This window comes from Pseudophryne corroboree, chromosome 2 (genome assembly GCF_028390025.1).
Source record: "Pseudophryne corroboree isolate aPseCor3 chromosome 2, aPseCor3.hap2, whole genome shotgun sequence".
In the NCBI taxonomy this organism is placed as follows: Eukaryota; Metazoa; Chordata; class Amphibia; order Anura; family Myobatrachidae; genus Pseudophryne; species Pseudophryne corroboree.
In genome coordinates this window covers 793,846,129-793,870,283 of record NC_086445.1, presented here as the reverse complement: position 1 = coordinate 793,870,283, position 24,155 = coordinate 793,846,129, and positions in this window count along the sequence as shown.

The window sequence follows — 24,155 nt, the reverse complement described above, 5'->3', positions numbered from 1 at the left end:
TGGCTGTGCGCTCCTAGCCTGTCAATCAAGAGAGCGCTATGACGTGGTGCTCCGTGATTGGCTGCCGGTTCCTCCAGTGACAGGAGTCACGGGGGGTCCCGGAATTCGGTGAAAGGAGATCCATGTGTAAACATGGATCCCCTTTAGTTCCTTGGTTCGGGTGTTTCGGTTTGTTTGTTTTTTAACCCCTGGGATGCCTACAAGGAAAGAAGAGGACCGATCTACACTGGATTTTTGTAAGTATATATTTTTTTACAGGTAACCTATTGGGTTCTACTGGTGAAGGGGACGTGAATGGCGGCGCGTGGGATGTAGGTAAGTATGTATGTATGAGTGTGTGTTTTTTTTAATAAACTTGTACTTTCACAGTGTGTTGTGTTTTTTGCGGGCATTTCTTTTGTTGTGGAACTACAGGTACCAGCGGGCCGTTATTTCCCTGCATGCTGGTACTTGTGGTTCTCCAACTACCAGCAAGCGGGGAGGCTTGCTGGGACTTGTAGTTCCACAGAAAAAGACAATATTCTTTATTTTACACATTTTTAAAGGCTATCAGCCCTCCATCCACCGACCAGGGATGGGGGGGACAGGCTCAGGCTTCACCCCTGACCCATGGGTGCCTGGAGGGAGACCCCTTGATTTAAGGGGATACCACCTCCCCAGGGAACTCCGGCCAGGGGGGACTAGCTGGGGGGAGTGATGCTTTGGCCGCAGGGACCTATATAAAAGTATCCCCCAACTGCTGCAGCACCTCCCTGGCTAGTGGAGCCCGGTGCTGGTTTAAAAAATATGGAGGAAACCTACGTATTTTGTTCCCCATATTTTTGGAACCAGGACTGGCCCAAGAGCTCGGTGCTGTTTGTATAAATACGGGGAACCCTACACAATTTTTTCCTGGTATTTAAACAACCAGGACCGGCTCTCTGACACTTTTACACAGAGAAGATCTCGCTGATCCGTGCATGACTATCTAAACACACCAGCCAGAAGCAGGTCCAGGGACGTGCAGTGAGCTAAATGGCTCAGGAGGCACTGGCTAACCCCAGAGCCAGATTTACATGCAATATATGAGCCAAAGGGTACATCTGGGCATTATACACAGGTGCAGCATTATAAACTCCTGAAAATCTGGTGAGCTTTGATTAGAGATGTGTGGAAAGGATACACAGGTGAGACACTGCCTTACCTGCCATAGACTTTTTACTCCAGAGTTTGGGCTATAAAAATTATTAGAATAATGCAAAGTAGATATTTCAAACAAATTATCAGTATTTTTCATATATTTTATTCAGTCATAACTCTGGTTTAAACGTAAGTTTGACAGGAAAGGCTCTGCCTCACCCCACCGCACGTCACTGAGCAGGTCTATTTGAAAGCTCTATTTTTGCACGAATTCTATGCTTTCCCGGCAGTGTTTGGCTATTTTTGGCAGTGATTGAGAATACAAATTCTTAGTAAATTCCCGTGTTGTATAAAATAACAGCCATGTTTGACATACGGGCCAATATTTACTAAGAATTCGAGTTTGTCCGATTTATGTTTTTTTTTCTAAGTCCCAATCCGGGAATTCACTAAGCACCAATCTCGGCAGTGTTTGGACTATTCGTAATGGTTTGAATGACAACGTTCACAAATACGAATGAATAGACCATCGGTCAAACGAGGCTGTTATTTCATAGAATACGGGAATTCACTATTCATTCGTATTTGGGTGTTAGTTTCTGAGTGCTCAAGTGCGGGTCTGTTTTTTTTCGATTCGTTAAAAAAAGCAGCAAAAAAATAGACCTGCTTTTTCCAGTCGAGTTTGGATAACCATGCACGGATCAGTGAGATCTGTGCATGGTTATCTATGGGAAAGGGTCTGTTTAGTGTAAAAACTGTAAAAAAAATTGTGTGGGATCCCCCCTCCTAAGCATAACCAGCCTCGGGCTCTTTGAGCCGGTCCTGGTTGAAAAAATATGGGGGGAAAAATGACAGGGGTTCCCCCATATTTCATCAACCAGCACTGGGCTCTGCACCTGGTCCTGGTTCCAAAAATATGGGGGACAAAAAGCGTAGGGGTCCCCCGTATTTTTTAAACCAGCACCGGGCTCCACTAGCCAGGTACATAATGCCACAGCCGGGGGACACTTTTATACTGGTCCCTGCGGCCCTGGCATTACATACCCAACTAGTCACCCCTGGCCGGGGTACCCTGGAGGAGTGGGAACCCCTTAAATCAAGGGGTCCCCCCCCTCCAGCCACCCAAGGGCCAGGGGTGAAGCCTGAGGCTGTCCCCCCCATCCAAGGGCGGCGGATGGGGGGCTGATAGCCTTGTGAAAAAATCTGAATATTGTATTTAGTAGCAGTACTACAAGTCCCAGCAAGCCTCCCCCGCAAGCTGGTACTTGGAGAACCACAAGTACCAGCATGCGGTGGAAAACCGGGCCCGCTGGTACCTGTAGTACTACTACTAAAAAAATACCCCCAAAAAAACAGGACACACACACACACCGTGAAAGTATAAGTTTATTACTGTTAGGTTCCTGGTGCTCAGAACAAGGGAGATGTTATGAAGCGAGTCCAGAGCACCAGGACGTAATTCTGGGAAAGGGGAATGGAAAGGGAATAGCCCCTGGCGCCCTATCTCCGTTGTCTCGCCTGTGCTGTCAGTACACTCTTGCGAGACTATGGTTGCTTGAGCCCATGGCAGCCGCGTTTGAAGGGCGGATTACGTCTGCTCAACTTCGATGCCCCCTCAGGTCTTAATGAGAGACAAAGAGTGAACCGAGACAGGGTGATAACAAGGGGCCCTCTGACTAAACAACAAGGCCAGGGGCTACTAACAAACCTAAAACCAAAGTATGTGCGGCTTGCCGCCGAAGGAAAAGAACAACAAAGGAAATGCTGACCACACGCCGACACAATACTTTTGTGTACCGGCGGTGACAGCATAAGCAGAACCCTCTGCAAAACACCAGTGACAGAAATAATAAGGGAATACAGCGGCCTAGGCCGACGGACGCGGCAGTGCCGCTACTCACGAAACCGGTACGAATACTGGCAAACGGACAGGAACTCCAAATGCTGCTGACACAGACTTTCAGAACTGGAGGACAGGCAGAATCCCAAACGACAGACCGGTGGACACCAAGAAGCCAGAAACTTGACCAGGCACAGGCAAAGGTACTGGACCTCAGGACAGGAACGCCTCACGGCAGGACACGGGATCATACATAGGAATCGACACAGGGACTGACAGAGGAATCGACACAGGAAGCTCAGGAACTAGCAGGAACCAAGCTCAGAACTCAAGCAGACTGGAAACGCAGAAATATCACCAGCGTCTGTGAATAGCACTGAGCCAGCATATAACAGAGAGGCCTAATTAATAATCTCATGCAGCTGCCCTGTTGCATGACTCCAATTTGACAAGATGCAACTAGCAGCCAGGTGAGGCTGAACACATGGGAACAAGCTGCAATTACACAGACTCACCAGCGGCAGCAACCAAGAGTACTCTTAAACAGAGCAACGGGAAATCCTGGCCTGCGAAACAACTAATAAACATAAAATAGGAATGAACCACTACCTGTGGTTCATAACAGTATCCCCTCCTTAAGGGTGAGTTCCGAGCACCCCATGACACCCACGGGGAACATGAACAGAAGAATAACATAAAATACCTAACTGACATGCAAAACAGGAATGAGCCACAGCCGTGGCTCATAACAATTACATACATGCACACCTCCATACATACATACTTACCTATGTTCCCACGAGGCTCGGTCCTCTTCTCCATGTAGAATCCTTGGGGTAGCTGTGAAAAAAATTATACTCACATAATCCAGGGTAGAATCCAACCTTTGAATAATCCACGTACTTGGCAAAAAATAAAACGGAAACCTTTCCCCGACTGCCAGGACCCCCCCTGACTCCTGTCAAAGAGGGTCCCTTCAGCCAATCAGGGAGCGCCACGTCGTGGCACTCTCCTGATTGGCTGTGTGCTCCTGTAGTGTCTGTCAGGCAGCACACGGCACAGATACAATGTAGCGCCTATGCGCTCCATTGTAGCCAATGGTGGGAACTTTGCGGTCAGCGGTTGACCGAAAGTAACCTCACCACTGACCGCAAAGTTCCCACCATTGGCTACAATGGAGCGCATAGGCGCTACATTGTATCTGTGCCGTGTGCTGCCTGACAGACACTACAGGAGCACACAGCCAATCAGGTTAGTGCCACGACGTGGCACTCCCTGATTGGCTGAAGGGACCCTCTTTGACAGGAGTCAGGGGGGGTCCTGGCAGTCGGGGTAAGGGGTCCCATGTGTAAACATGGGACCCCTTTCAGTGCGTGGTCGGGTTTCCATGTTATTTTTTTGCCAAGTACGTGGATTATTCAAAGGTCGGATTCTACCCTGGATTATGTGAGTATAATTTTTTTCACAGGTACCCCAAGGATTCTACATGGAGAAGAGGACCGAGCCTCGTGGGAACATAGGTAAGTATGTATGTATGGAGGTGTGCATGTATGTAATAAACTTATACTTTCACGGTGTGTGTGTCCTGTTTTTTGGGGGGTATTTTTTTAGTAGTAGTAATATAGGTACCAGCGAGCCCGGTTTTCCACCGCATGCTGGTACTTGTGGCTCTTCAAGTACCAGCTTGCGGGGGAGGCTTGCTGGGACTTGTAGTACTGCTACTAAAAACAATATTCAGATTTTTTCACAAGGCTATCAGCCCCCCATCCGCCGCCCTTGGATGGGGGGGACAGCCTTGGGCTTCACCCCTGGCCCTTGGGTGGCTGGAGGGGGGGACCCCTTGATTTAAGGGGTTCCCACTCCTCAAGGGTACCCCGGCCAGGGGTGACTAGTTGGGTATGTAATGCCAGGGCCGCAGGGACCAGTATAAAAGTATCCCCCGGCTGTGGCATTATGTACCTGGCTAGTGGAGCACGGTGCTGGTTTCAAAAATACGGGGGACCCCTACGCTTTTTGTCCCCCGTATTTTTGGAACCAGGACCAGGCGCAGAGCCCGGTGCTGGTTGATGAAAGATGGGGGAACCCCTGTCATTTTTTTCCCCATATTTTTTCAACCAGGACCGGCTCAAAGAGCCCGAGGCTGGTTGTGCTTAGGAGCGGGGACCCCACGCAATTTTTTTCAGAATTTTTAAGACTTTAAACACCTTTTTAAGGTACACAATGAAGCCCTGCACGGATCTCACAGATCCGGCCGGGATTCCTTGTGTTTTGTCAAGCAGTGTTTTACTCATCACTCCCGTAAAACACTGCCTGATATTACGAATCACATCGACATCGGAAAAAACGATTGTGCAAAACTCGGCAGCTTAGTGAAAGATCGTATCAGGATTAAAAAAGTTGCAGTAAAATGCACCCGATACCATTCGAGTTCAAACACCCTTCAAAACGGCCAAAACACGAATCTTTGTAAATATACCCCATGGTCTATTGAGTCGTATTTTTGTGGAAGGCTGTGTATCTCAATACAAATAGCCCCAACACTGCCGAGATTTGTGTTTAGTCAATTCCTGAGATGACACTTAGAGAAAAAAACCCAAACTAAAATGGATTTGGGAGCTTAGTAAATTTCCACCATAGAGAGAGAGAAAGCGAGAAGATTATAGACAGAGTGACAGAGACAGAGGGCTAGGTGCCTAATTCAGCTTAGATCGCTGTTGAGACTGAAATTGCAATTTTCTCAATCCTGCTTCTGCTAAAAAATGCATGTGAAGACCTGCCCAAAAAGGTAAAAGATACCCACCAATGCATTGCAACTTTGCATAATTGCGATGCATACACAGAAAGCAAAAACCATCGACCACCATCAATAATACCGGTTGACCTATGCAGGATATACGCAGCTGCAGTCGCAGTGGTTCCATGTTTTCAATCGCAGCTGATGTTGATGCTTACCCTGAAAACGGCCATGATACGCCTGCGTTTTTTTAACCACTCTGCACAAATGCCATCTAACCTCCTACAAATGGACACTTCCTGGCAATCGCAATGTGCATTCGCATTTCGGCCTTCACGCATGCGCAGTCGTTTGATAATAGTCCAATCTGCAATTTTGCAAAATTGCAACTGAAGCTGAATAAGGCCCTTGGTTCGGAGGTGGATGATAATAACTCCATGAAATGCAGATGTTTGCACAGGTGAGTGATTACTTGTTACTTCTCATGTGCAAAATATTCTGAAAACCCTTACAGCACATGTATTACCCTGAGTGTACGCACGAATGTGCTGTTGTATAAAGGAGAGTTGGCATCAGAACTGGCAAAGCAATGGGCATTCTTGGGCGGTATCTGGGAGGTGGACTGAGGGGAGAGCAAGAAAAATACGCCATGTGGTCGGAGTAAAATGGGCATGTCACAGCAAGCAGGCTGCATTCTCAGATGTATAACAGTGACCATGTTCAGATGGAGACACTGCGCCTGCCATATGATGGAGTAGGTGATGATAGTGAACACGATGGTGGGCTGTCTGGTGATGCTACTACATAAAAGGGCACAGAAAATAGGCATCTCTGTGCTTGCACTTTTTGGCGCATTCTAGTGCACAAGGTGAAAGCTGAAACTGGCATTTGCATATTATTGCACCCACTAATCCAGCAATGGATGCTAGTGCGGATGCAGCAGCATCCACCAGAATGAGAGTGGGAGAAAAAGTGAGAGAGGAAGAAAGATGTTTTAATATTTAATAATTATTCTGCTAGAACAATAGAATTTAATTATGATGCAAGGCATTTTGTGAGCTGTGGGTCTGATTCTGATATGGTTGTTATAGCACAGTCGTAAAAGAAGTGGCTGTGCAATACCGTACAATCCAAGTGCTGCATTCGAAGACACAGCATTGGATCACCATCGCACCATGGCGGCCTTCGCCAATACAGCAGAGTACAGCGCAGCATTCAGCAGCATGCATCACAGTGAAATGGCACAGAGGGGGTCATTCAGACTCAATCACATGCTAGCTTTTTTTGCAGCGGTGCGATTGGGTCTGAACTGCGCATGCGTATGCTCCGCAATGGGCAGGCGCATCGGCCGCTCGCGATGAGGATCGCCGGACATTGACTGATTTAATGAAGAAAGCGATCGCACCAGCAATCACAAGAAGATTGACAGGAAGGGGCCGTTTGTGGGTGTCAACTGACCGTTTCTAGGGAGTGTCTGGAAAAACGCAGGCGTGCCCAGCCGTTTGGAGGAAGTATTCCTGACGTCAGCTCCTGGCTGGATCATCGCAGCGGCTGAGTAAGTTCTGAGCTGTGCAGAGACTGCACAAACTTTTGTTTGTGCAGATCTCTGCACAAGCAGTCGCACCCCTGCAAATCAACTGCCACCCCTGTAGGCGGCAGATACCTGATCGCAGCACTGAAAAAAAAGCCTGTGTGCGATCAGGTCTGAATCACACCCAGGGTCCCAGCTGCAGCGATTCATATAGCATCCAAGCCCCACAAGAATTTGAAGCCGTGAGGATGATGTTCGGCCTCGAAGTGGGATCCAAGTCTCGGTTCGGGTGGACTTGGATCCCCAGTCTCCTGAGTGGTTTGGATTTCTTGTAATCCAGGCTGCTCATCTACAGTTATAGTATATGTGTTTCAATGGGTGGTCTTCAGTATGCCGACTGTCGGGATACCGGCGCCGGAATCCCGACAGCCGGCATACCGACATTCTAAAATAGCTTGGCGCGCGTAGCGCACCACCGTGCCCGCAGCGTGGCGCGTGCAACGAGCCCGCAAGGGGCTCATTTGCGCTTGCCGCGCTGTCGGTATGCCGGCGGTAGGGCTCCCGGCGCCGGTATGCTGGTCACCGGGAGCCCGGCCGCCGCATACCATACTACACCCGTTTCAATGCATTACTCCTTTTACATGCAGCAGATGTTGTTCTTTTGTACTTGTGTTTTACACACCATAATAGTGACTGGACCATATCTGTCACAAAGCGTGCCCGGGTCCCTTGTCACAGAGTCACTTATCTTCTGTACCACTCTGGTCCTCAGCCTGTTAATAACCTCTGCCCGCAGTCCTGCAGCCCCACCTGGCTGCAGTCTCTGCTCCATCTCCTTGTAGCATCACACATGTCTATGGCGTTCACTCGTGGCTTCTCCCGTCGGCTACTGGGTGCTGCCATGACGGTCTGTACCAGGTGACCGCTGCAGCACCAATGGGAGACCAATATTCCACCACATGATGCCTGTATCCTATCCCCAATGAGCAGGGGGTATAAAAGGACTTTCTCTGACGTCCTAGTGGATGCTGGGGACTCCGTAAGGACCATGGGGAATAGACGGCTCCGCAGGAGACTGGGCACATCTAAAGAAAGATTTAGGACTATCTGGTGTGCACTGGCTCCTCCCCCTATGACCCTCCTCCAAGCCTCAGTTAGATTTCTGTGCCCGGCTGAGCTGGATAAACACTCGGGGCTCTCCTGAGCTCCTAGAAGAAAGTATAGTTTAGGTTTTTTATTTTCAGTGAGACCTGCTGGCAACAGGCTCACTGCAACGAGGGACTAAGGGGAGAAGAAGCGAACCTACCTAAGTGGTGGTAGCTTGGGCTTCTTAGGCTACTGGACACCATTAGCTCCAGAGGGATCGAACACAGGACCCGACCTCGTCGTCCGTTCCCGGAGCCGCGCCGCCGTCCCCCTTACAGAGCCAGAAACAAGAAGGTGGTCCGGAAAATCGGCGGCTGAAGACTTCTGTCTTCTCCAAGGTAGCGCACAGCACTGCAGCTGTGCGCCATTGCTCCTCATGCACACCACACACTGCGGTCACTGATGGGTGCAGGGCGCTGGGGGGGGGGGGCGCCCTGAGCAGCAATAATAACACCTTGGCTGGCAAAACTAACACCATATATAGCCCCAGAGGCTATATAGGTGTATATTAACCCCTGCCAGAAACGATAAAATAGCGTGAAAATCCCGCCGAAAAAGGGGCTGAGCCAACTCCCTCAGCACACTGGCGCCATTATTCCCTCACAGCTTCGCTGGAAGGAAGCTCCCTGGCTCTCCCCTGCAGTCCTGCACTACAGAAAGGGTAAAAAAGAGAGGGGGGCACAATTTAGGCGCAGTATATATATATTATAGGCAGCTATAGGGGAAAACACTCTGTATAGTGATATCCCTGTGTTATATAGCACTCTGGTGTGTGCTGGCATACTCTCCCTCTGTCTCCCCAAAGGGCTTTGTGGGGTCCTGTCCTCTGTAAGAGCATTCCCTGTGTGTCTGCTGTGTGTCGGTACTGCTGTGTCGACATGTATGATGAGGATAATGATGTGGAGGCGGAGCAAATGCCTGTGAATGTGATGTCACCCTCTGCGGCGTCGACACCAGTGTGGATGGACTTATGGAAGGATTTACGTGACAGTGTCAGCTCCTTACATAAAAGGTTTGACGACATAGGACAGCCGGCTACTCAGCTTGTGCCTGTCCAAGCGTCTCAAATGTCATCAGGGGCTATAAAACGCCCGCTACCTCAGATGACAGATACAGATGTCGACACGGATACCGACTCCAGTGTCGACGATGATGAGACGAGTGTACCCTCCAATAGATCCACCCGTTATATGATTGAGGCTATGAAAAATGTATTACACATTTCTGATGATACCCCAGGTACCACAAAAAAGGGTATTATGTTTGGTGAGAAAAAACTACCAGTAGTTTTTCCTGCAGCTGACGAATTAAATGAGGTGTGTGAGGAAGCGTGGACTTCCCCAGATAAGAAATTGATCATTTCTAAACGGTTAATGGCTGCGTACCCTTTCCCGCCAGAGGATAGGTCACGCTGGGAAACACCCCCCAGGGTAGATAAAGCGCTGACACGCTTATCAAAGAAGGTGGCACTACCGTCTCCGGATACGGCCGCCCTAAAAGAACCTGCTGATAGAAAGCAGGAAAGTACCCTAAAAGCTATATACACACACACTGGCATTATATTGAGACCCGCTATTGCATCAGCTTGGATGTGCAGTGCTGCTGCTGCGTGGTCAGACTCCCTGTCGGAAAACATTGATACCATGGATAGGGACAATATTTTGCTAACGATTGACCATATAAAAGACGCGGTCTTATACATGCTTGATGCACAGAGGGATATTTGCCGGCTGGCATCAAAAATAAGCACTATGTCCATTGCCGCCAGACGGGGGTTATGGACTAGGCAATGGTCAGGTGATGCCGACTCCAAGCGGCACATGGAAGTTTTACCCTATAAAGGGGTGGAACTTTTTGGGGAAGGTCTTTCAGACCTCGTTTCCACAGCTACTGCTGGGAAATCGACTTTTTTGCTACAGGCTACCCCACAGCAAAAGAAAGCACCGTATTATCAGGTACAGTCCTTTCGGCCCCAGAAAAATAAGCGGGCTAGAGGCTCATCCTTTCTGCCGAGGGGCAGAGGAAGGGGGAAAAAGCTGCAGCACACAGCTAGTTCCCAGTAGCAGAAGTCCTCCCCTGCGTCCGGTAAGTCCACAGCATGACGCTGAGGCTGTTCAGGCGGAATCGGGAACGGTTGGGGCACGTCTCAGGTTTTTCAGCACACAGTGGGCTCTCTCACAGGTGGATCCCTGGGTCCTTCAAGTGGTATCTCAGGGGTACAGGCTGGAATTCGAGACGTCTCCCCCCCGCCGTTTCCTAAAATCTGCCTTGCCGGTAACTCCCTCTGCCAGGGAGGCAGTGTTGGTGGCTATTCAAAAACTGTATTCACAGAAATTGATTGTCAAGGTACCCCTCCTTCAGCAAGGAAAGGGTTACTACTCCACAATGTTTGTGGTACCGAAACCGGACGGTTCGGTGAGACCCATCTTAAATTTAAAAGCCTTGAACACTTATATCAAAAGGTTCAAGTTCAAGATGGAATCGCTCAGGGCGGTTATTGCGAGCCTGGAGGAGGGGGATTACATGGTATCCCTGGACATCAAGGATGCGTACCTGCATGTCCCCATTTACCCTCCGCACCAGGAGTACCTCAGATTTGTGGTACAGGACTGTCACTATCAGTTCCAGACGCTGCCGTTTGGGTTATCCACGGCACCGAGGGTCTTTACCAAGGTAATGGCCGAAATGATGATACTCCTTCGCAAGAAGGGAGTTTTAATTAAAAGGCGAGGTCCAAAGAACAGTTGATAGTGGGGTTGGCACTTTCTCAGGAAGTGCTACAACAGCACGGCTGAATTCTAAACATTCCAAAGTCACAGCTGGTCCCGACGACACGTCTTCTGTTCCTGGGAATGATTCTGGACACAGACCAGAAAAAAGTGTTTCTTCCACTGGAAAAAGCCGAGGAATTGTCATCTCTGGTCAGAGACATCCTAAAACCAGGAAAAGTGTCGGTACATCAATGCACACGAGTCCTGGGAAAAATGGTAGCTTCGTACGAAGCAATTCCATTCGGAAGGTTCCACGCAAGGACGTTCCAGTGGGACCTGTTGGACAAATGGTCCGGGTCCCATCTCCAGATGCAACAGCGGATAACCCTATCGGCCAGAACCAGGGTGTCGCTGCTGTGGTGGCTGCAGAGGGCTCATCTACTAGAGGGCCGCAGATTCGGAATACAGGACTGGGTCCTGGTGACCACGGATGCCAGCCTTCGGGGCTGGGGGGCAGTCACACAGGGAAGAAATTTCCAAGGACTGTGGTCAGATCAGGAGATTTCTCTTCACATAAATATCCTGGAGCTAAGGGCCATTTACAATGCCCTAAGCCAGGCAAGACCCCTGCTTCAAAACCAGCCGGTACTGATCCAGTCAGACAACATCACGGCGGTCGCCCATGTAAACAGACAGGGCGGCACGAGAAGCAGGATGGCAGAAGTCTTCCAAATGCTGGTCAACCGGTGGGAAAAACCACAGGTAGACATGATGGCGTCCCGCCTCAACAAGAAGTTGACAAGATATTGCGCTGGTCAAGAGACCCTCAGGCGATAGCGGTGGACGCTCTAGTGACACCATGTGTGTATCAGTCGGTTTATGTGTTTCCTCCTCTACCTCTCATACCCAAGGTACTGAGAATAATAAGAAGGCGAGGAGTGAAAACCATACTCGTGGTTCCGGATTGGCCAAGAAGAGCTTGGTACCCGGAACTTAAAGAGATGCTTACAGAGGACCCTTGGCCTCTGCCGCTCAGACAAGACCTGCTGCAGCAGGGACCCTGTCTGTTCCAAGACTTACCGCGGCTGCGTTTGATGGCATGGCGGTTGAACACCGGATCCTGAAGGAAAAGGGTATTCCGGAGGAAGTCATCCCTACCCTGATCAAAGCCAGGAAGGATGTCACCGCAAGACATTATCACCGCATTTGGCGAAGATATGTTGCTTGGTGTGAGGCCATGAAGGCCCCGACGGAGGAATTTCACCTGGGTTGATTCCTGCACTTCCTGCAAGCAGGGGTGACGTTGGGCCTCAAATTGGGGTCCATAAAGGTCCAGATTTCGGCTCTGTCGATTTTCTTCCAAAAAGAACTGGCTTCACTGCCTGAAGTTCAGACTTTTGTCAAAGGAGTACTGCATATTCAGCCTCCTTTTGTGCCCCCAGTGGCACCTTGGGATCTCAATGTGGTTTTGGCATTCCTGAAATCACATTGGTTCGAACCACTTAAGACTGTGGATTTAAAATATCTCACGTGGAAAGTGGTCATGCTGTTGGCCCTGGCGTCGGCCAGGCGGGTTTCAGAATTGGCGGCTTTGTCTTGTAAAAGCCCTTATCTGATTTTCCATATGGATAGGGCAGAATTGAGGACTCGTCCTCAGTTTCTCCCAAAGGTGGTCTCAGCTTTTCACTTGAACCAACCTCTTGTTGTGCCTGCGGCTACTAGGGACTTGGAGGATTCCAAGTTGCTGGACGTAGTCAGGGCCCTAAAAATTTATATTTCCAGGACGGCTGGAGTCAGAAAGACTGACTCGGTTTATCCTGTATGCACCCACTAAGCTGGGTGCTCCTGCTTCTAAGCAGTCTATTGCGCGCTGGATTTGTAGCACTATTCAGCTGGCGCATTCTGCGGTAGGCTTACCGCAGCCTAAATCTGTAAAAGCCCATTCCACACGGAAGGGGGCTCATCTTGGGCGGCTGCCCGAGGGGTCTCGGCTTTACAACTTTGCCGAGCAGCTACTTGGTCGGGGGCAAACACGTTTGCAAAATTCTACAAATTTGATACCCTGGCTGAGGAGGACCTGGAATTCTCTCATTCGGTGCTGCAGAGTCATCCGCACTCTCCCGCCCGTTTGGGAGCTTTGGTATAATCCCCATGGTCCTTACGGAGTCCCCAGCATCCACTAGGACGTCAGAGAAAATAAGAATTTACTCACCGGTAATTCTATTTCTCGTAGTCCGTAGTGGATGCTGGGCGCCCATCCCAAGTGCGGATTGTCTGCAATACCTGTACATAGTTATTGTTACAAAAATCGGGTTTTGTTGTGAGCCATCTCTTCAGAGGCTCCATTTGTTATCATACTGTTAACCGGGGTTCCTATCACGTGTTATATGGTGTGATTGGTGTGGCTGGTATGAGTCTTACCCGGGATTCAAAAATCCTTCCTTATTGTGTCAGCTCTTCCGGGCACAGTTCCTAACTGAGGCTTGGAGGAGGGTCATAGGGGGAGGAGCCAGTGCACACCAGATAGTCCTAAATCTTTCTTTAGATGTGCCCAGTCTCCTGCGGAGCCGTCTCTTCCCCATGGTCCTTACGGAGTCCCCAGCATCCACTACGGACTACGAGAAATAGAATTACCGGTGAGTAAATTCTTATTTTCTATGCAGTCAGTCGACTCTAGTCCAATGTCATACACAGCCCTAGCTGTGTCCTGATTGCTGTGCTATATTCCAGAACATTGTGCTACCGGTGCAGTTATTTCTATGCTGCGCTACCTTTTCCAATCTGGTTCTGAGTAATTCTCCGGTTCCAGTCCGGATCAGAATAATCCTCAAGTTCCAGACCGGTTCAGTATATTCCTCCGGTTCCAGTCTGATTCAGAGTATCCTCCAGTTCCGGTCCATCCGAGACCTTCTTTGGTTCCTGAAAATTGCAGAACTAATCCGGTTCAAGCCCGGTTGCAGTCTACTGAAAGCTTCTTCGTCCAGCTACACTAGGGTGTTTTTACAGCATCTACCCCTGAGCTCTTCCTAGACCGGGATGTAATGAAGTCCGAGATCAGCAGCCGTGCGGGATTCAGCCAAACTCAAATATTTTTTTTTAAAGGGGCAATCATGTACAAGGCTAAACCATGCCTTTTACATAATAAAACAGAAAATGTGGGTAAAATCACAAAGCGCTATAACAAATTTGCTAAATGAATATTTATAATAAGTCTCTTATGCGTGCTTTATGTTCTTTTTCTTTACTTCTCCTCAGTAGACTGTCCTATGTAAAAATGAAAAGCAATCATGTGTAGGTTTATCTCAAGAGCACAGATTGTTCCAAATAATTAGAGTGTTATTCTATAGAGTGCAGGAGGATCTCCATATCCCAATTATGTGTCCAAATCAACTTACCATACTCACTTAATGTGTGTATGGAAACTGGCCCATAAAGGTATTTTTAGAGGAAAATTTCTCTGCTACACATCCACATGTTAATTAATAGAGGAGCAGGGTAAAGCATGTAAAGGTATCTTTATGACGATGTTGTGCGGACCCACACTCACATATTAGACAAGTCGGCTGTTCCCATCAAGGTTTCTGTTCACCGTATGTTGAAAGAAGTTGTCCACTTATAATCCAAGATGTGTTTATTTACATAAAAAAATCCATACAAAACATAAAAAAAAACAATTTGGTCCAATATAAAAAGGACAACTTGGACTAATTTTTTTAAAAATATGGATTATTAACTAGGGAGTTTCCCCACAGAATAAGTTACAGATGTTTAAAAAAATGCAAAAGTCCACTAAAACAGTCCGGATCAGTTTATGGGTTAAAATAGCGTACCTTATAATAACCTTTGGGGTATCTACCTGTATAGTCCATGTAGTAGTGAAAGTCCATAAAACTTATTTTAATCCCTAAAATAGGTGGGCCTGAGAGGAGGCCCACCATCTATGTACACTGGGATACAGTGTAGATGTGTGTTTCTGAGGTCACGGGTGGAGGGGTCAGGGCAGTCTCTGAAACATGACTACGGCTGCCTGTTACAATAAACAAATTTTCTTTTCTTGAGTCAATGCTGTCCGACAGAGGAGCCAGCTACAGGGTGAATAGGACACCCACAGCCAGAGGAGCTGGAGATCCAGAAGGGGCCTTGTATGACAGAATGGTGGCTGGCAGGAGAGACAGAAGGGGAGCTAGCTGGAGAGACTTAAGGGTGCTAGCTGGAATTGGTCAGACAGGAGGAGGCTGGAGAGACAGAAGGAGGCTGGTTGGAGCTGGAGAGACACTATAGGCCTAGAACTGCAGAAGCATGGGGGATGAGGCTGAAAAGTACTGGGAGTAAGTGGATGGAGATTATTGTCAACTGGCAGGAATACTGGCAAACTACTAACTCCTTCCCTCCCCTCATCTGTGCTACAGGGCATGCGCTGTATGGGGGCACCACAGTCTATTTAGGCTCTCGGTGGGGCTTGCCTATTTTGTCAGTCCCAGGCCCCACAATTTCTGATAGTGCCTCTGCAAGGAGATAATGTCTTTTCCAAGTGCCGGCGCTGCACCAATGTGCAGTGTGAATGTCGCCAATCCAGGAATAACCCGAATTAGTGCTGCGGTGGAAAAGTGGTCTGTCCCGGACTGGAACTCTGTTCCGAATCCTGGGTCAGAATCAAGACTTTGTTGGAAAACAGGTATTAATCTATATTAGCATTGCAGGAATTATTACTTTTAGATATGTAATTTGTATATCTGCCATAAAAGTAGGTCATACTCAGATGGAGAAACTGCACCTGTCATAGGGCTGGTTTCGAATTTAGAGATGAGCGCCTGAAATTTTTCGGGTTTTGTGTTTTGGTTTTGGGTTCGGTTCCGCGGCCGTGTTTTGGGTTCGAACGCGTTTTGGCAAAACCTCACCGAATTATTTTTGTCGGATTCGGGTGTGTTTTGGATTCGGGTGTTTTTTTCCAAAAACACTAAAAAACAGCTTAAATCATAGAATTTGGGGGTCATTTTGATCCCAAAGTATTATTAACCTCAAAAACCATAATTTACACTCATTTTCAGTCTATTCTGAATACCTCCCACCTCACAATATTATTTTTAGTCCTAAAATTTGCACCGAGGTCGCTGTGTGAGTAAGATAAGCGACCCTAGTGGCCGACACAAACACCGGGCCCATCTAGGAGTGGCACTGCAGTGTCACGCAGGATGTCCCTTCCAAAAAACCCTCCCCAAACAGCACATGACGCAAAGAAAAAAAGAGGCGCAATGAGGTAGCTGTGTGAGTAAGATTAGCGACCCTAGTGGCCGACACAAACACCGGGCCCATCTAGGAGTGGCACTGCAGTGTCACGCAGGATGGCCCTTCCAAAAAACCCTCCCCAAACAGCACATGACGCAAAGAAAAAAAGAGGCGCAATGAGGTAGCTGACTGTGTGAGTAAGATTAGCGACCCTAGTGGCCGACACAAACACCGGGCACATCTAGGAGTGGCACTGCAGTGTCACGCAGGATGTCCCTTCCAAAAAACCCTCCCCAAACAGCACATGACGCAAAGAAAAAAAGAGGCGCAATGAGGTAGCTGTGTGAGTAAGATTAGCGACCCTAGTGGCCGACACAAACACCGGGCACATCTAGGAGTGGCACTGCAGTGTCACGCAGGATGTCCCTTCCAAAAAACCCTCCCCAAACAGCACATGACGCAAAGAAAAAAAGAGGCGCAATGAGGTAGCTGTGTGAGTAAGATTAGCGACCCTAGTGGCCGACACAAACACCGGGCCCATCTAGGAGTGGCACTGCAGTGTCACGCAGGATGTCCCTTCCAAAAAACCCTCCCCAATCAGCACATGATGCAAAGAAAAAGAAAAGAAAAAAGAGGTGCAAGATGGAATTGTCCTTGGGCCCTCCCACCCACCCTTATGTTGTATAAACAAAACAGGACATGCACACTTTAACCAACCCATCATTTCAGTGACAGGGTCTGCCACACGACTGTGACTGATATGACGGGTTGGTTTGGACCCCCCCCAAAAAAGAAGCAATTAATCTCTCCTTGCACAAACTGGCTCTACAGAGGCAAGATGTCCACCTCATCTTCACCCTCCGATATATCACCGTGTACATCCCCCTCCTCACAGATTATCAATTCGTCCCCACTGGAATCCACCATCTCAGCTCCCTGTGTACTTTGTGGAGGCAATTGCTGCTGGTCAATGTCTCCGCGGAGGAATTGATTATAATTCATTTTAATGAACATCATCTTCTCCACATTTTCTGGATGTAACCTCGTACGCCGATTGCTGACAAGGTGAGCGGCGGCACTAAACACTCTTTCGGAGTACACACTTGTGGGAGGGCAACTTAGGTAGAATAAAGCCAGTTTGTGCAAGGGCCTCCAAATTGCCTCTTTTTCCTGCCAGTATAAGTACGGACTGTGTGACGTGCCTACTTGGATGCGGTCACTCATATAATCCTCCACCATTCTATCAATGTTGAGAGAACCATATGCAGTGACAGTAGACGACATGTCCGTAATCGTTGTCAGGTCCTTCAGTCCGGACCAGATGTCAGCATCAGCAGTCGCTCCAGACTGCCCTGCATCACCGCCAGCGGGTGGGCTCGGAATTCTGAGCCTTTTCCTCGCACCCCCAGTTGCGGGAGAATGTGAAGGAGGAGATGTTGACAGGTCGCGTTCCGCTTGACTTGACAATTTTGTCACCAGCAGGTCTTTCAACCCCAGCAGACCTGTGTCTGCCGGAAAGAGAGATCCAAGGTAGGCTTTAAATCTAGGATCGAGCACGGTGGCCAAAATGTAGTGCTCTGATTTCAACAGATTGACCACCCGTGAATCCTTGTTAAGCGAATTAAGGGCTGCATCCACAAGTCCCACATGCCTAGCGGAATCGCTCCCTTTTAGCTCCTTCTTCAATGCCTCCAGCTTCTTCTGCAAAAGCCTGATGAGGGGAATGACCTGACTCAGGCTGGCAGTGTCTGAACTGACTTCACGTGTGGCAAGTTCAAAGGGCATCAGAACCTTGCACAACGTTGAAATCATTCTCCACTGCACTTGAGACAGGTGCATTCCATCTCCTATATCGTGCTCAATTGTATAGGCTTGAATGGCCTTTTGCTGCTCCTCCAACCTCTGAAGCATATAGAGGGTTGAATTCCACCTCGTTACCACTTCTTGCTTCAGATGATGGCAGGGCAGGTTCAGTAGTTTTTGGTGGTGCTCCAGTCTTCTGTACGTGGTGCCTGTACGCCGAAAGTGTCCCGCAATTTTTCTGGCCACCGACAGCATCTCTTGCACGCCCCTGTCGTTTTTTAAAAAATTCTGCACCACCAAATTCAAGGTATGTGCAAAACATGGGACGTGCTGGAATTTGCCCATATTTAATGCACACACAATATTGCTGGCGTTGTCCGATGCCACAAATCCACAGGAGAGTCCAATTGGGGTAAGCCATTCCGCGATGATCTTCCTCAGTTGCCGTAAGAGGTTTTCAGCTGTGTGCGTATTCTGGAAAGCGGTGATACAAAGCGTAGCCTGCCTAGGAAAGAGTTGGCGTTTGCGAGATGCTGCTACTGGTGCCGCCGCTGCTGTTCTTGCGGCGGGAGTCCATACATCTACCCAGTGGGCTGTCACAGTCATATAGTCCTGACCCTGCCCTGCTCCACTTGTCCACATGTCCGTGGTTAAGTGGACATTGGGTACAACTGCATTTTTTAGGACACTGGTGAGTCTTTTTCTGACGTCCGTGTACATTCTCGGTATCGCCTGCCTAGAGAAGTGGAACCTAGATGGTATTTGGTAACGGGGGCACACTGCCTCAATAAATTGTCTAGTTCCCTGTGAACTAACGGCGGATACCGGACGCACGTCTAACACCAACATAGTTGTCAAGGACTCAGTTATCCGCTTTGCAGTAGGATGACTGCTGTGATATTTCATCTTCCTCGCAAAGGACTGTTGAACAGTCAATTGCTTACTGGAAGTAGTACAAGTGGGCTTACGACTTCCCCTCTGGGATGACCATCGACTCCCAGCGGCAACAACAGCAGCGCCAGCAGCAGTAGGCGTTACACGCAAGGATGCATCGGAGGAATCCCAGGCAGGAGAGGACTCGTCAGACTTGCCAGTGACATGGCCTGCAGGACTATTGGCATTCCTGGGGAAGGAGGAAATTGACACTGAGGGAGTTGGTGGGGTGGTTTGCGTGAGCTTGGTTACAAGAGGAAGGGATTTACTGGTCAGTGGACTGCTTCCGCTGTCACCCAAAGTTTTTGAACTTGTCACTGACTTATTATGAATGCGCTGCAGGTGACGTATAAGGGAGGATGTTCCGAGGTGGTTAACGTCCTTACCCCTACTTATTACAGCTTGACAAAGGGAACACACGGCTTGACACCTGTTGTCCGCATTTCTGGTGAAATACCTCCACACCGAAGAGCTGATTTTTTTGGTATTTTCACCTGGCATGTCAACGGCCATATTCCTCCCACGGACAACAGGTGTCTCCCCGGGTGCCTGACTTAAACAAACCACCTCACCATCAGAATCCTCCTGGTCAATTTCCTCCCCAGCGCCAGCAACACCCATATCCTCCTCATCCTGGTGTACTTCAACACTGACATCTTCAATCTGACTATCAGGAACTGGACTGCGGGTGCTCCTTCCAGCACTTGCAGGGGGCGTGCAAATGGTGGAAGGCGCATGCTCTTCACGTCCAGTGTTGGGAAGGTCAGGCATCGCAACCGACACAATTGGACTCTCCTTGTGGATTTGGGATTTCAAAGAACGCACAGTTCTTTGCGGTGCTTTTGCCAGCTTGAGTCTTTTCAGTTTTCTAGCGAGAGGCTGAGTGCTTCCATCCTCATGTGAAGCTGAACCACTAGCCATGAACATAGGCCAGGGCCTCAGCCGTTCCTTGCCACTCCGTGTGGTAAATGGCATATTGGCAAGTTTACGCTTCTCCTCCGACAATTTTATTTTAGGTTTTGGAGTCCTTTTTTTTCTGATATTTGGTGTTTTGGATTTGACATGCTCTGTACTATGACATTGGGCATCGGCCTTGGCAGACGACGTTGCTGGCATTTCATCGTCTCGGCCATGACTAGTGGCAGCAGCTTCAGCACGAGGTGGAAGTGGATCTTGATCTTTCCCTAATTTTGGAACCTCAACTTTTTTGTTCTCCATATTTTATAGGCAGAACTAAAAGGCACCTCAGGTAAACAATGGAGATGGATGGATTGGATACTAGTATACAATTATGGACGGACTGCCACGGTTAGGTGGTATAAAAAAACCACGGTTAGGTGGTATATAATACAATTATGGATGGACGGACTGCCTGCCGAGTGCCGACACAGAGGTAGCCACAGCCGTGAACTACCGCACTGTACACTGGTTGATAAAGAGATAGTAGTATACTCGTAACAACTAGTATGACGACGGTATAAAGAATGAAAAAAAAACCACGGTTAGGTGGTATATATTATAATACAATTATGGATGGACGGACTGCCTGCCGAGTGCCGACACAGAGGTAGCCACAGCCGTGAACTACCGCACTGTACACTGGTTGATAAAGAGATAGTAGTATACTCGTAACAACTAGTATGACGACGGTATAAAGAATGAAAAAAAAACCACGGTTAGGTGGTATATATTATAATACAATTATGGTTGGACGGACTGCCTGCCGAGTGCCGACACAGAGGTAGCCACAGCCGTGAACTACCGCACTGTACACTGGTTGATAAAGAGATAGTAGTATACTCGTAACAACTAGTATGACGACGGTATAAAGAATGAAAAAAAAAACCACGGTTAGGTGGTATATATTATAATACAATTATGGATGGACGGACTGCCTGCCGAGTGCCGACACAGAGGTAGCCACAGCCGTGAACTACCGCACTGTACACTGGTTGATAAAGAGATAGTAGTATACTCGTAACAACTAGTATGACGACGGTATAAAGAATGAAAAAAAAACCACGGTTAGGTGGTATATAATACAATTATGGTTGGACGGACTGCCTGCCGAGTGCCGACACAGAGGTAGCCACAGCCGTGAACTACCGCACTGTACACTGGTTGATAAAGAGATAGTAGTATACTCGTAACAACTAGTATGACGACGGTATAAAGAATGAAAAAAAAACCACGGTTAGGTGGTATATATTATAATACAATTATGGATGGACGGACTGCCTGCCGAGTGCCGACACAGAGGTAGCCACAGCCGTGAACTACCGCACTGTACTGTGTCTGCTGCTAATATAGACTGGTTGATAAAGAGATAGTATACAATACTACTAATATACTGGTGGTCAGGCACTGGTCACCACTAGTCACACTGGCAGTGGCACTCCTGCAGCAAAAGTGTGCACTGTTTAATTTTAATATAATATTATTTATCATGTACTCCTGGCTCCTGCTATAACAACCTGCAGTGCTCCCCAGTCTCCCCCACAATTATAAGCTTTATATACAATACATTGATGTGCAGCACACTGGGCTGAGCAGTGCACACAGACTGAGTCACTGTGTGACTGTGTATCGTTTTTTTCAGGCAGAGAACGGATATATTAAATAAAACAAACAACTGCACTGTCTCTGGTGGTCACTGGTCACTGTGGTCGTCAGTCACTAAACTCTGTCTGCACTCTCTTCTAATCTACAGTATCACAGCAATCTCTCTCTCTCTCTCTCTTCTAAATCTAATCTAAATGGAGAGGACGCCAGCCACGTCCTCTCCCTATCAATCTCAATGCACGTGTGAAAATGGCGGCGACGCGCGGCTCCTTATATAGAATCCGAGTCTCGCGAGAATCCGACAGCGTCATGATGACGTTCGGGCGCGCTCGGGTTAACCGAGCAAGGCGGGAAGATCCGAGTCGCTCGGACCCGTGAAAAAAAAAGTGAAGTTCGTGCGGGTTCGGATTCAAAGAAACCGAACCCGCTCATCTCTAGTTTCGATGTGGAGTGTGACGGTGCACCAAGATGAATTTCCACAGGTGCAAGGTGCTGCAAGTGGGCATCTACGTTTTAAAGAAATCAGGTGCAGCATTAGCATGAAGATGCAGACTCGCTGCAGAAAAGGATGCAGCCAGTGCCACATCGGTGTGTACCTCAAATCCATGAGTGCATGACTCCCAACTAGACGAATTTTAGCAGAAAAGACCTACTGTTTGAGAACTGTCCCGCTGTCCCACCTGCAGGCCGTAGTATCCCACAGGTGGTCGGAAGGTTGGTGGACTGAGCAGCAAAGTTGGTGAATGGATGCCATGTCCATTCACTGCAGAGTGATGGCTAAGGTCAGTCCAGCTGCTGACAGAGTGCTGGGCTCAGCCCCAGCATGACCTAAATGGGGGGGGGGGTCATGCAGGCAAGCCTTAAAATAGCATCATTCAAGTTGCGTGGTCTACGGCACAGAAACAATGCCCCCTTTTTAGACATGCATGGGGGGGTCCCGACGTCTAATTCTGAAATGTTGGGAGGTATGTGAGTGTATTATTAGGTTTTCCTCTTGGCCAGGAGCGGTTCTTGGTGCGGGCAAGCAGTGCCTTCGCCTGGGGCGCTGCGGCCTGGGGGCGCGGCCGCAGGCACTGCCGCCTACCGCTCCCCGGCTGCAGAAGACGCCATGGGCTGTGTGGGCGTCCGCTGCAGCCGGCTCCAGGGACAGACACAAGAGGTCAGTATTGACCTATAGTGTCTGTGCGGCGCTGCTGTGGGAGAGACGTCTGACCGCGGCCAGACAGAGACGGCAGCAGCAGCGGTCGGGAAGCAGGAGCGGGGCAGTGGTAAGTATTGTTTTTTTTATTTTTGTGTGTGTGTTTGTAAGCGGCGACAGGGGGCACAACTACTGGGGGCAAAGAAAGGGGGCACAACTACTGGGGGGCAAAGAAACGGGGCACAACTACTGGGGGCAAAGAAAGAGAGGGCACAACTACTGAGGGCAAAGAAAGAGGGGGCACAACTACTGGGGGCAAAAAAACGGGGCACAACTACTGGGGGCAAAGAAAGAGGGGGCACAACTACTGGGGGCAAAGAAGGAGGGGGCACAACTACTGGGGGCAAAGAAACGGGACACAACTACTGGGGCAAAGAAAGAGGGGGCACAACTACTGGGGGGCAAAGAAAGAGGGGGCACAACTACTGGGGGCAAAGAATTGGGGCACAACTACTGGGCGCAAAGCAAAGAGGGGGCAAAGCAACAGGGCACAACAACAGGGGGCACAACTGGGGGCAAAGCAACAGGGGGCACAACTACTGGGGGCACAGCAACGGGGCACAACTACTGGGGCAAATCTACTGGGGGCATTGCTATAAGGGGCACAACTACTAAGGCAAATCTACTGGGGGCACAGCTACAGGGGGCATATCCACAGGGTGCACAGCTACAGGGGGCATATCTACTGGGGGCGCAGCTACAGGGGGCATATCTACAGGGTGCATAGCTACAGGGGTCATATCTACTGGGGGCACAGCTACAGGGGGCATATCTACTGGGGGCAAATCAACTGGGGGGCACAACTACTTGGGGCAAATCTGGGGGCACAGCTAATGGGAGCATAACTGTGGCCATGCCCCTCCCCTATGAAGCCACGCCCCTATTTTTTGCGCGCACTAACTGTTTTGCCGCGGGGGGGGGGGGGGCGGCACCAGTGGAAACTTTCGCACTGGGCGCCACAGGGTGTAGAACCGGCCCTGCTCTTGGCATGCTACAGAAATAAACATTGGCCCCCATTTATCAAGCCTTGAAGAGTGATAAATTGCACTGCAATAAAGTACCAACCAACTCCTATCTGCCATGTTACAGGCTGTGTTTGAAAATGACAGTTAGGAGCTGATTGGTTGGTACTTTGTCAATGTGCAGTCACAGTCTCCAAGGCTTGATAAATCTGGGCCTTGCTATGGAAGTTTATTTAATACCTAGAGACCCATTTATTAACATTATTTTTACTAAAATAATATTAAAAACTTATCACATTATTTTAGTTTCACTCCAATGTATTAAAGGGCATTTGGAGCAGTTTTCATGAAAACTGCTCTAAACCCTTTAATTCATTTTTTTTTTAGTAA